Raw genomic sequence first — 14216 nt, forward strand, 5'->3', positions numbered from 1 at the left:
TTTTACCTGCCTCTACCCGAGAACAAAACATTCACCTAAGAAGAAAAAATACATAAATTATGAGCACAACATAGGGTAAAGGGTAGAAAACATGAAGTAGACAAGGTGGTGATTGGTTCCTTGGAGAGAAGAGTCTAAACACAGAAGCGGAGCTCTTCCCAACAAAATCTTGTGAGGATGAAGTTTTGATCACCCGCGCTGTTCGTTCACTAGACTCAGAGTAACCACGCAAACAACTGGAGTCCCTTGCAAGGGGGAGCCGAGCAGCAGTTCAAGCTTCCTCTGTCAACTCCGTTCGTCTGCTGCTCGCTCACCTCTTTTATTGGTGCAAACAGAATGTGTGTCCAAACAGGATCTCGTAATTCATTGTCTTCTGACATCTTTACAAACTTCTCTAATCCTGACCAACAGGATACATCTGGTTGCTGAGCTTGATTGTAAGCAGCTTCAGCACTTTTACGACACTCTCATGTTCTTCTTTTCCTATCAACATTCCTCAAACACTCAAAGTCTACATACAATAGCATTTAAAGATAATACTAATAACAACAATAACAATAATTCTTCTCACATTTCCCTCCTGTTTATCGTTAAATGCGTCTAGATTTTCATCATCAGTATTACATCTTTACATTTTCATGAAATTTCAATGCATTACGTCATTTTCCTAGAAACACATTTCTTACACTCAGGGTTCAACATGTGTACAGCTTAAGACATCTTGAACAGTTCTTTTACATCTTGTATTACATTGATCCATTCTTCTTCCGATTCCTCTTCATCGTCGTCCAGTAGAAATCCTTCTTCCACCTGCAGCAAAGTACTAGTAACAACTGATCCCACGAGCCGGCCAATGCAACCCCGAACAAGAGGTACTACACATTACCTCCCTCCTGTCGGAAATTCCAAAGGCCAAAACTCATGAGTCCCGCCGTCACAGCACTCACCACAATCAGGAAGAACAACTTCATTTCCTTTTTAACTCTTCTTCACAGGTTCCGACGGGGTTCAGCCGTTGCTGGACCTATACAGGCCGTCAGCCGTTTACGGAGAGTCTGCCACTGCTCCCTCGCCTTCACCTGGAAGAATTTTCTGTTTCTTACAATGGGAAAGGTGTATCCACGACAGTTTCCCGTCCACTCGAACTGCAGTCTTTGTGGTCAGCTGTACTTGATAAGGACCTTCCCATCTAGGCGTGTTCCACCTCTTTCGCACAAACTTCTTCACCCACACGTAGTCGCCCGGTCGAATGGGTTCCTGGGGGGTGGAATCTGTGGGAGACACAGGACTAGGCAGAACATTTACAGCGTTCACACATCGGTTGAGTAACACTTTTTTCAGATAATCTGCTATTGTTTCCTCAACATGTTCTAGCTCATTTGTTGTTGCAAAGTATGGTAGGCAATAAGGCCGCCCATATAATGCTTCAAAAGGTGTGATGCCTGTTTTCTTGTGTGGTGTTATGTGCATTCATAATTTCACCAGGTCGAGACAAAACATCCAGTTCTTTCCTGTCTCGTCCATACATTTCTTTAGTCTGTTCTTAATAGTACCATTGACTCTTTCAACTAATCCTGCACTCTGAGGGTGGTATGCGCAGTGATTCTTCAAATCAATGTCCAAAGTTACTCCTACAGTTTTCACTATCTCATTTACAAAATGGCTTCCATTGTCGCTCCAGATGACCTTCGGGATGCCAAACCTGGGAATGATCTCTCTACATAGGACTTTATAGTGTAATAATGTTCATTAACCATCTGTACCATCCCTCCGGTTGAGACATGGCATGGCCCATGGCTCACTAATGCTGCCCATTTATGCATAGTTTTCATCCCTCTCAAATTCCATTGTTGAGCAAACACAAACAGCGTGGAAAATGCATATTGACTATCTGTGTAAATGGTAACATCTTGTCCTTTGCTTAATTCACAAGCACGTGTGAGTGCGACGAGTTCTGCAGCTTGAGCAGAATAGGAGGAGGGAAGTGATTTCGCCTCCACCACCTCGGTTGCTGTAACTACTGCATAGGCAGTTCTAGTGCGTCCACAGTCATCCTTTCTTGATGATCCATCCACAAAGAGTGTCTGTCCTGTAGTCAACGCGACATCACTGAGATCTGGTCGCGGCAGGACCTTGGTGGAGACCTCATCCAGGCAGTTGTGCTGGTGTCCCTCTTCTGCGGTGGGAAGCAGCGTTGCTGGGTTTAAGGTTGTGCAGCGACGAATCGTCAGATTCGGCTGAGAGAGCAACACTGCCATGCAGGAAAGATGACGTGCTGGCGACAGGAACGCTATCTTACTTTGTAGCAGCAGTATTGACACTGCATGTGGCACTAGCAAAGTTAGCTCATGATATAGCACCACTCCTGCGGAGGCTTTTACTGCTTCAGATGCTGCCACTACTGCTTTAACGCATGGTGGGAGTGCACAAGCTATGGGATCTAGCTTGTGGGAGTAGTAGGCCACTGGCTGCCTCTTATCTCCGTGCTTCTGCAATAGAACTGAAGTCATAAAATCACCCTTGCAGTCAACAACCTGCTCAAAAGGCTTCTGATAGTCTGGCAGCTTTAACACTCCAGCACTTACAAGAGCCTGTTTTATGTACATAAATGTTTCTTCAGCTTCAGGGGTCCATGTTAACACATCAGTCATTGCTAAGGGATTATCATACATCAATGCTTGTAAAGGGGCAGTTATTTCCGCATAATCTAAGATCCATGATCTGCAAAAATTCACTAGTCCTAAGAATGACATCATCTGCTTCTTCGTTTTTGGTTTCGGAGCATCAAGTCCTGCTGTTTTCCTCGACTCAAGAATAGCTCTTCCATTGTGTGTCAGAACATGGCCCAGATAAACCACTTCCTGCTTCAACAGTTGCAGTTTGCTTTTGCTTAATTTATGGCCTTGTGAGGCTAGCCAGTGTAGCAATGCTAGCGTGTCTGACCAACAATCTGCCTCTGTTTTTGACGCCATGAGGATGTCATCCACGTAGACGAGGATTTGACTTCCACACGGAGGTTTAAACTTAGCTAATGATGACATCATTACCTGAGAGAAGATTGTGGGACTCTCACAGTAGCCCTGAGGTAACCTTGTCCAGGTGTACCTCCGTCCTTGAAACGTAAATGCAAACCAAAACTGGCTGTCTGGATGTACTGGTACAGAGAAAAATGCATTGGATACATCTATCACCGTGTACCACTGATGTTCAGGGTTTAAGTCATTCAGCAGAGTGTATGGATCTGCGACTAAGGGAGACCTAGGGACCACTGCAGCGTTTACAGCTTGCAGGTCTTGCACCATCCGCCAGCCGGTAGATGGTGGTGACTTCCTTACTGGAAATAGGGGTGTATTTACAGGTGATTCAGGACACTCTCTGATAACTCCTGCTTTAAGCAGTGAGTTAAATATCGGAACAATACCCTCCTGTGCGTCAGTTTTTTAAGGGGATATTGTCTCTGAAATGGTCTATAATCTGATTTAGGAATTATTTTTACAGGTTCTGCTCCTTTTATAAGACCTACATCTGCAGGTCCTTCCGACCATAATTCAGGGGGAAGCTCTTTCAGCTTCTCCTCTTCCTCCTGCGTGAGGAAGATGTTTTCTTCTCATGAACTCTGGTCTGTGAGGTGTGTTGCTGGATGTGTCAGCAACCATGTTTTAAGGGGAATACGCCACACCTGGAACTGATCATTAAAATCAACCTCACCCTTAGGCCTATAGGGCAGGCTGCTCCAGTGTTTTACGTCACATCCCAAGTCTTGCCATCTTTTCTTAAGCGGTTTAGCAATAGAAACATGTGGTACAGAACGTGACACTTTGAATAGCGCTGCTGCTTCGGCGGAAAAACTTCCTGCCGTGCAGACAGCTGTCTGACCACACACATATAGGTGCATAAATACAATCATTTATGGATATTTAAGTTTAGCAAACTGCTCTGCATAGCTTGGTGTGCCATGTGAGTCTGATTTACAGAATCCACCAGTGCGCTCCACGTGCATGGTTACATGCAAGTCAGCTTGATTGTGGAGCTGGGCTTCAGGCTGTAAGTATGACAGAGCTTTACCATATATCATAGTGATTGGCTCAGAGAATGGAGGGGGCTGTTTTTCGGGAATGTCGAGTGACCAATATTTACTGCACGTCCCTCCTTCTCTTACCCACAGATTAACCATTCTATCTACAGACCACATCCCTTGGGGTGTGGTACAAATCATCAACTGAAGCTGAGAGATAAGATCTCTTCCTAATAGATTTACGGGACATGTGGTGGAGATCACGAAAGGGGCTTTAAGTGTGATTCCACTTACAGGGTCACAAACATCTACAGGAACTGACATTCTTTCTTTAGTTACGAGACCATTTGCTGATCTCACAAAAATCTGTGTAGAAGTTGGCTTTAGAGCTATTGGATCTCTAATTACTGATTTACCTGCACCTGTATCTACTAAGAATGTTAAAGAATTGCCTAACACGGTCAGTTGTATTTCTGGTTTGCCTTCAGCAAACAGGAAGATGGTTTCTAAGTCTAAAACATCTTCTAGGTCATCTTTTTTAAATTGGTCAAATTTTGTGCCCTGATTTGTTTTAATTGTTGTGACTTCTTTTTCCGGTTCTAGTCATTGCTGGGGTGGATTAGAACCTTGCTGCTGTCCTCTATTGTATCTCTGGTCACGTTGTTTCTTTCTACAATCACGTTCCCAGTGTCCATAATTTTTACAATAATGACACCGATCATTTTCACGGGAATTGCCTCCTCCTCCCCTTCCGCCTCGGCCTCGCCCACGCCCTCGGCTTGGGAAAGGATTGGCATTGAAAAACATGCCTGTTAATTGGTTCTTACTTTTTTGGCATTGTCTTTCAGCATGCATAGCATGTTGTTCATAGCGGCTTAGGGTACAAGTTCCGAAATCAACTAATTGTCTCTCTACCCATGATTTTATCTCTGATTTTGATCCCCCATGTATAGCTTGCTTTAACTGCTGTTGGTAGGGACCTTCTGGTTTTTCCGCATACGGAATTCCACTATTTTTTCAGAACACATCTTTCATTCTCATACTATAGTCTTCAAAACTTTCGTCAGTCTTTTGTCTCGTGGCCGTAATGGCGCTGTAGTCAGCTCGTCTAGTAAAAGTAGTTCGCATGCGCTCGTACAGTCTGTCAAGTCTGTCATTTAGTTCTTGGCTGCCAGGCTGCCATGGTTGTTGAGTGGCTGGATCCACTGGGACCCAATCTCCTCTAACAGTGCCCCATTTTTTGCCATTAACGCACATGAGGACTTGCTGGGTTTCAGTACCGTTAGTATGGTAACTTCTTAGTAACTGTCTTATGTCTTGGATGCACGACTCTACGTCCATTTGGGGCGAGGTTATGTCATCACAAGCTTTTTTACAGTCTTCTGGAGTCCAGGTTCTATACACCAAGATAGTAGGATCTTGACCCTGCACACCGGCTTGTGGATTTGCAACCTGGATCAATGGGTACATCTGCACAGTGTTGTCCTGCATGTGATAATTTCTGTACTGGGCTCCCGATGGAGAGGGGCCCAAAAAAGGATTAGTGTTTGGAGCAAGGGGGGCTAAGGCTACGGGCGGATCCAATGGGACCGCCTGAGGGGGAGCTAGTGGAACAGGAGGTGGAGGAATATACGGGGGAGGCACGTTTATCAATTGACTCCTGCATCCTGTTTCGTTGTCCTCCGCCCTCACGTACGCACTCAGCGATGGGTATAAGGAGTTCTTATTTTTCTCTTCTTTCTCTATTTTTCGTTTCTCTTTTTCTCTTTTTCTCGATTTCGTTTTTCTCTTCTATATTTTGATTCAGTGAGCCAGAGATGACATTGTGTCAACCCAACATTTACTTTTGGATGTTTCTTTCCATATTCTATTAAATCTTCTTTTAATTTTATAATATTGCCTGGCCTGTCTAAGTTACCATCCCAATCGAACTTAGTCATCCACAGCTGAACATATGAGCATGAACCTGGATATTTGTCTTCCATGTGTTTACATGATGCTGGGATTTCGAATTCAGCACCTTTTGTGGAATGTTGGTTGCCCATGTTTGTACTTTATTTTATCAGTTTTTATGTATTTGAGTGGAGACGCCTGATCTCCCGACTGAACAACCCTCAATCCCTACAGGATATCTAGTTCAGTCCCTCCGCCGTGGCCTTATAACCCCTCTTTTTTAATCAGGAGAGTATACACCAAGCTTCTACCGCCGAGGAGGCGGGTGTATCTTGCCTCTGCTTCTCTCCCGATGACCAGGCAGGTAATACCGCGGTATATTCCGTGTAGCGCTTTTTGTGTCTTATACTCACTCCGTTGCTTCTATGGTTTCTCTCTGAGTTGTTTTGGTGCCTTCTTCCCGTCACTGGAGATGGTCGCCCTGGGAGGGACGAAGACTGGCCTTCCGTCAACTCGTGATGAAAGGTCTTTCACTTCGGATGTCTTTTTGACTCCGGCTGCGCAGACTTCGGCGTTCGGTCGTCCCACGGCGCTCCTCTCCAGGTCTTGGGATCCGGCTCGAAGGACCAAATTTTGTGAGGGTGAAGTTTTGGTCACCCGCGCTGTTCGTTCACTAGACTCAGAGTAACCACGCAAACAACAGGAGTTCCTTGCAAGGGAGAGCTGACGAGCAGTTCAAGCTTCCTCTGTCAACTCTGTTCGTCTGCTGCTCGCTCACCTCTTTTATTGGTGCAAACAGAATCTTGTCCAAACAAGATCTCATATCTCATTGCCTTCTGACATCTCCACCCATTTTAACGAACTTCTCTAATTTTGACCAACCATCTGGATGCTGGGCTTGGTTGTAAGCAGCATCAGTACTTTTGCATTCTCATGTTCTTCTTATCCTGTCAACATTCCTCAACACTCAAAATCTACATACAATAGCATTTAAAGATAATACTAATAACAACAATAACAATAATTCTTCTCACAGTTCATAATATAGAAGGAAATGACCTTGGCAGATGTCTGTGCTCTCCATGTACATTTTATTCTGTAGTTTGACATTTTATCACTGAAAATAAAAATATCAAAGCTTTCTTGGTCCTTAAAAGATAGAGCTACTGGCTGCTGGGTCATTCAGGTTGACCATGTGACCACATTTCTGTCATTAAAGAGACCTTAATAATAACCCCTCCTTAATAGTAAAATTGTTGTTTGATTTGGGTCGGTATCAACAGCTCCAGTTGTGGAATATGGACATATATACACATATTGGGCATAGGAGCAACTTGTAAATGTATCCTTGTTGAATTATATGTTCATCCACTACGGACTTTTCACTGGCTCCGAGGGACTCACGGTTACGCCCACAGGACAACAGCGCTCACCAATTCAGTGATTTTAAAGCGTATCTTAATGCAGATGCTCTGATTTTTAGTTTTGTGAACACATCATATAACATTTGAATAGAATTAATGGAATGCGTTAGTGCATGTCGTATGTGTAGAGATCAAACGCAATCTGATTCATGGTGTTGCAAACCTTACAACATTAAAAATGTGTGAATTTTTAAGCACCAGAGAGAAAAAACCTCAGCGTTGATGATCAGGGGCAAACTTTTCATCCCTCGCTTCATCAGGTACTGGATGGTCTGGAGTTGAGACACAATCTCATCCTTCTTTTTCCAAGCCACAGCCATTTATCAGCCAGGTACCACAGTCAATTACTGCATATCCACAATATGCAGTAATTGACCTCGAAATGTACCTCGAAATATTTTTGCATCTACTCATATATTATCTAAGAATAGGAAAGGATTATTCTAACGTTTTTCATTAACAGATGCATTCAAGTCTTCATTATAAACATGAAGCAGACACCATTGTTTAAACAAGGAGTGGTGCTCACACAACTGGAAACCAGATCATATGCAAACTAGCCACTCACCAGTTAGTGAGAATGGAACTGAGCATCTTCTCCGTCTGAGCGAGCCTTTGTTCCAGCTCGTTCAACTGGTTTTCTGCACACGAAGATGATAATTATTTGTCGCCCATATTCGCCCATAAAAAAATATGTTTGAATACAGAAAGCACTGATATGTAAAGCACAAAACCAGAGGCGTAACTGACTGCCACACACACCTGCCTCCACGGACTTTTTGGCCTCTTTTACGAGTTTTACGTGTAGGAGGACAAAATGATTCCCTACGTTGATAATCTGTCAGAAACTCTCTTCGTTGTCATGTTTTATACTTGCTTCACCTTTAAAAACTTGTATGCTGCAAACACGCCCACCCCGATGGCGTACAGAGTGTACAGTCATGGCCAAACGTTTTGAGAATGACACAACTATTAATTTATACAAAGTCTGCAGTTTCAATTTTTATAATGGAAATTTGTATATACACTCCAGAATGTTATGAGGACTGATCCACTCAACTGCAATTATTTGCATAGTCCCTATTTGCCTTGAAAATGAACTTTATCACTAAAACCACATTTCCACTGCATTTCAGCCCTGCCACAAAAGGACCAGCTAACATAATTTCAATGAAACACAGGTGTCACACACATTAACACAGGTGTGGGTGTTCATGAGGACAAGGCTGGAGATCAATCTCTCAGGATTGAGTGACTTGACACTTGTTCCTCATCTGTTAGTCATGGTTACCAGTAAGGAAACACGTACAGCCATCATTGCATTGCACAAAAAGTTTATTGCAGCGAGTAAGATTGCACCTCAGTCAACCGTCTATAGGATTATCAAGAACTTCAAGGAGAGAGGTTCAATTGATGCCAAACAGGCTCCAGGGCGCCCAAGAAAGTCCAGCAAGCGGCAGGACCGTCTCCTGAAGTTGTTTCAGCTACGGGATCGGGCCACCACCAGTACAGAGCTTGCTCAGAAATAGCAGCAGGCAGGTGTGAGTGCATCTGCACGCACAGTAAGGCGAAGACTTTTGGAGGAAGGCCTGGTGTCAAGGAGGGCAGCAAAGAAGCCACTTCTCTCCAGCAAAAACATCAGGGACAGACTGATATTCAGCAGAAGTTACAAGGACTGGATTGCTGAGGACTGGGGTAAAGTCATTTTCTCTGATGAATCTCCTTTCCGATTGTTTGGGGCATCTGGAAGAAGGCTTGTTCGGAGAAGACGAGGTGAGCGCTACCATCGGTCTTGTCTCATGCCAACAGTGAAGCATCCTGAGACCATTCATGTGTGGGGTTGCTTTTCGGTCAAGGGAGTGGGCTCTCTCACAGTCTTGCCTAAAAACACAGCGATGAACAAAGAATGGTACCAGAACGTCCTCCGAGAGCAACTTCTCCCAACCATCCAGGGGCAATTTGGTGATAAATCAAACGGTCAATAAAAGCTTTTGATACTTCTAATTGCTTCTAATTGTATGTCATTATACCATAGAAACATCTGGCAAACACCTAAAAACCCTGAAGGAACAGACTTTGTGAAAATGTAATATTTCATTCTCAAAACTTTTGGCCATGACTGTACACATAGCCTTTGTTACTGTTGGCTTTGTACTTGTCGTACTTCAGCTCTTGCTCCATGAGCTTTTTCATCTGTTGCAGGTTCTCAGCGCTCTGAGATGGACCTGGTGTGTTCATGCTAACTGGCTGTCCTCTCATCGAACCTGGACCAGGTCCTGTTGTTTGTCACAAACCAGACGAGAACCCAAATGCTACACCAGAGTTTGACTGAACACAGCAGGAACAGACAATAGACCGGATTCACCAGCAGGATAGAATAGTCGGGTACAGGCAGAGTCGAGACTGGGCAGAAAGCAGACAGAATTTACTGGGGAGCAGACAGAATAGAATGGTTAGGAGCAGGCCAGGTCGGAACCGGGCAGGCAGGCAAACAGGAAAACGCTGGAAAGTCATCAGAAGCACAATCAACGATCTGACAGGGAGATGGCGTAACTCCGGGAACTAAGAAGGGAGCGCTCCAGTCAGTTAATAATCTCATACCCGCAATATGTATCTCAAAATATTTTTATTATCATTTCATATATTATCCCAGAATAAGAAAGGATTATTATAATGCTTTCATTAACCAATGTGCTCTTTTTTTCTTTTTTTTTTAATAAACACCCTGTCAGGCAGTAATCTACGTGAACAGCTAAACAAGCCATGTAACTAGAAAGGACAACCACTGTGCGCACATGCAGGCAAGCGTGTGTGTGGGGGGGGGGGGGGGGGGGGGGGGGGGGGCAGTAGTCATACAAGGTTGCATAATATGTTACTGGTTGAAACAGTATTCTTCCTATTGAATTTCATGTTCACAATTGTGTTATCCTTATCTTCCATCTTTCGCATACCGCCATTAGGAGTCCATTATGTAATGATTTGATATTGGATGGCATTTGAGATTAGTGCAATTTTTGTGTCTTTAGGAAGTGATTAATTTCCAACAGAATCACGTAGACAAAATCCTGTCGCTATCAAGAAAATGGTGTTTTTGCTAGTTTTAAAAGCTGACTTTTTAAAATAGTTTTTTTTACTTTGTCATTAACTTCCAATATATTTAAAATGAGAAAATTACATTTAAAAAAATAATAAAACCACAGGAAGTTGGTTATTTTTCTGCCTTGACTGATAGCTAAAAAATCAGGATCCTTCAAATTTTCAATAGTTAACTAAGAGAATGAAAAAAATGCAGTATTATTGCAGTTATCAGTACCATTTATACTATTATAGTAACGTATCATATCTTTAACCATGAGCTCCAGGGACACTGCCAGGCTTTCGGTGGCCACAGGCATAATTGGTTAAACCCAAAATGCTTATTTTTACCACTTAGAAATGACAGATATTGTTGTGGTACTGCTTGTTTTAGGTGGCCAAACATTAAACTGTATTTGTGTGACTAATCGTGAGATTTGGTGAAAGACAAAGTGTAGGAGAACAGTGTTGAAAAGAGCTACAATTGTCACAGCCCCTTTTCCCCAGTTCCCTCCTGTCCCAATACTTTTCCACTGCCCTGCTCACACCACACCCTCTGATCACCACACCTGCCCTCACTCATCAATCAGCTCACCTACCAGTATATATTCTCCAGCCTCACACTCACTCAGTGCCAGATTGTTCTTCTGCTTTCATGCGAGACTTTCCAGCGTTGTTTCCCTGCCGGATTACCTGTTACCGACCCTGCCTGTCTTCGTTCTGCCTGCCTTGCCTGTTCCCCGGACAACCTACCTGCTTTCTGCCCCTGACTACGACTTCTGCCTCAGCGTCTCTGGTTCCTGTCTGCTCACCTGGTTTTGACTTCTCCGCTCGTCCCACTCCCCGAGCCTGCAACCCATAGACTTTGTGTGGGCCCGGAGCCTGAAGAACGGACTATTTCCTGTGTTTCCTTGTCTGCCTGAGTTCCTGTTTGCCCGTGTGTTAATAAAAGGCATTACTACGGTCCAGCTTTCCAGAGTGCTGCATTTGGGTCCAAACTGCACCCGTCACAACAATACACTCAAACACATAAATGAGCTGCGCAGACCTAATCAATCCTGTCTAATGTTTAATTTTCAATTTAAATACATAAAAATGAAAATCAAAGTACTGAGTTAAATTTCATATTTTGGTTTGTTTGTAAGTGAAAGATTTATTTATTTTAAATCGATCGAGGAAACATATATACGTTGTCACGAATACTTGGCTCAAGGTAGCCATGACATAAAATGGGGAGACTAAAGATGAGGATTTCAAACCCAAAATAATATTTATTAAAGAACCAAGTGGAATATAAAACAGGAAAGTCCAAGTAATCACAAAGAGGGAAAACCCCAAACTCCTGCGGCCGTCAGGCTACGGAACGTGACAAGCTCAGGGCTCAGCTGACAAACTCCACTGCAGCACACCAGATAGGATGAGAGGCTCCTCTTTAGACGCTCTCCAGATAGGTCTTTATACCTGAACCCGTCAGGCAGCCAATCCCAGCAGATAAACCACAGGTGAGCAGGTGAATATGCTGGGTCGACTGGAAACGCTTGGCACTCCCCCTGCAGGTCAGCCAGGAAATCGCCCCTCCAGCCAGCCCGTGTGAGGCACGACAGAGCCGTCACAAGGTACATATACCATACTATATATGTGTATATCCGTTGAAGAGAATTGTGTTTATTTTATTATCATGTGTTGTACCGTATGTTTCTGTTTTCTGTTAGAAGCACTTTAGAAGTTAGGAATGGTAGAATGTTTAGTAAGTGTAATAAAGGTCAGTTGACCCTTCCTTGACACAATTGTTGTTTAGATGGTTGTAATCAGCAGGAGACACTCAGACGGGAAGTGTTAAACCCCCATCATAAGATGTGACAGAATAGTTTACTGGTGTTGATAAGTTCCTCTGCAAGAAGGTGAACTTTGAACTGGCCATTTGTTAGACAACGGAGAACAAGGACTGTGTCAGCATCCAATGGGACGGGAAGAAGAAGACGAGGTCATCCAAGAAGAAGGACTGGATTGGACTGAATTAGCATCAATAATTTACATATGTGTTTCTATAAAAGACTGGGTCAAGGGATAGTTAGGTTGTCAGACTTCATGCCCTGGCAATGGACTCTGTTATTGTAGGGTTATGAACTGGCCCGGAGCTCTGTAATATTTGTATCTTGAATTGGTTCTATTGCTAAATACATTTTGAAATTGGCATTTTTCTTCTTGAAGTCTTTATTCAAAGAACATGCGGATGAGCAGTGACACACGAGAGGTACTGCAATCCAACACTGTGGAGAAATATCATCGACCAATCATAGCTTCACCTGCACAGTTCTGCCTTCTGCTGACTCTATGTGCAGAATAACATCCTTATTCTGCAATAAAACAATCCTTATGGTTGGTGTGTTTGTCATAGACTTGTGTATTTTGTGCTGTTTGTTTTCTTTGTTTCTCTCTAGGCAGTATGGTGGATTCACTTTTGTGCCATGTTCGCTGATGACCTTTACACCTGCGGCTGGATACAAATCGCCAGTTTTTCATAAGCTGCTGCCTTCTGTTCTGATCATTTTGTCTGATTTGATCATAGTGGTAAACCTGGTTCGGTAGCGTCTTTTGTGACTTGAATCTTGTAGTATTTTTCTCACTCCCCTTTTGTTCTCAACTTCCCTTGCTAGGTCACCACATACCCCTCATTCAGAGAAACAACCTGCACTTTACGAACCTCACCTTTTCACCACACTGTAACTATTATCTTTCTTTTGCTTATTAAAGCCTAGTTTGAATTCCATCAGCTGTTGGGTTTTTTTTTTTTGGGTAGAGTCGGAAGTGCATGCGTAACATTACGATCAGACCATTATGGACCTGGTGGACAATGACACTGTTTGGCAAACTTAATTTACACAGGTCATGCTTATGTGGCAGCACAAGAAGCTTTTCTCTGATTTATGGTGCTTCCCTCAGAGACTTTCGTGTCGTCACGTGAGTCTCCTTGGGTGTGAAAATCCAGCCCCTCCTGAGCAGCTTCCTGCCGCTTTAGCGCTGTCCGGAGCTTCCACCCTCTGCATTCGGCATCTCATTTTTGGCCTCACAGCGCGAGCCATATGTCTCCGTTCCTGTTACTCAGGTGAATAGGGCAGATGCTATAGTTTTTTGTTGCAATGCTCCTTCACTTACCCTACTGACAGGGCTAAGAAAGGTTTAATTATTAATTTAGCATGATGGAGGGCTGCGCAGTGGGCCACTGCAGTAATTAAGAACCAGACTCCCACCTCCATGCATTTTGACTCATTTCAGGCGTGTGCTTGAGCACCCGGTCCAGGGCGGGGAGGCAGCGGCTAAGTTTCTCTCCTTACGTCATCAACTGCGGTCAGTCCGCTTGAACCTATGCCTACCCCATCACTGTCAGCTGCAGCAGATGACCCCATGCAGCTGGTCAGGGACAGACTCACCTGCTCTCAGAGGCAGATGAGATTTTCTGAGAGAAGCAGCTTGGATTGTGGGCAACCAGGCCATTTCATCGCCGGATGTCCAGTCTGGCTTAAAGACTAAACTTCTTGTTAAATGTCCTCTCACCTCACAGTTCCTGGTACATTCCTCTGCCTTCACATCTCCATCACTCTCTCTTTCTTAATTGATGCTGATGTCAATATAATCGACCAGGATAAGGCCGAGCAAGCCAACAACCCCGTCAAGACCCTATCCGAGACAAAGATCATCCTGGGTTTGGATGGTAAGGTAACCCATCGTACAGCACCCATGACCCATCACGTCAGGTAATCACAGGGAGACTATCCAATTTTTTTTTATTCATTTGTCTTCCTCCCCAG

This window comes from Takifugu rubripes, chromosome 18 (assembly GCF_901000725.2).
Source record: "Takifugu rubripes chromosome 18, fTakRub1.2, whole genome shotgun sequence".
Lineage (NCBI taxonomy): Eukaryota > Metazoa > Chordata > Actinopteri > Tetraodontiformes > Tetraodontidae > Takifugu > Takifugu rubripes.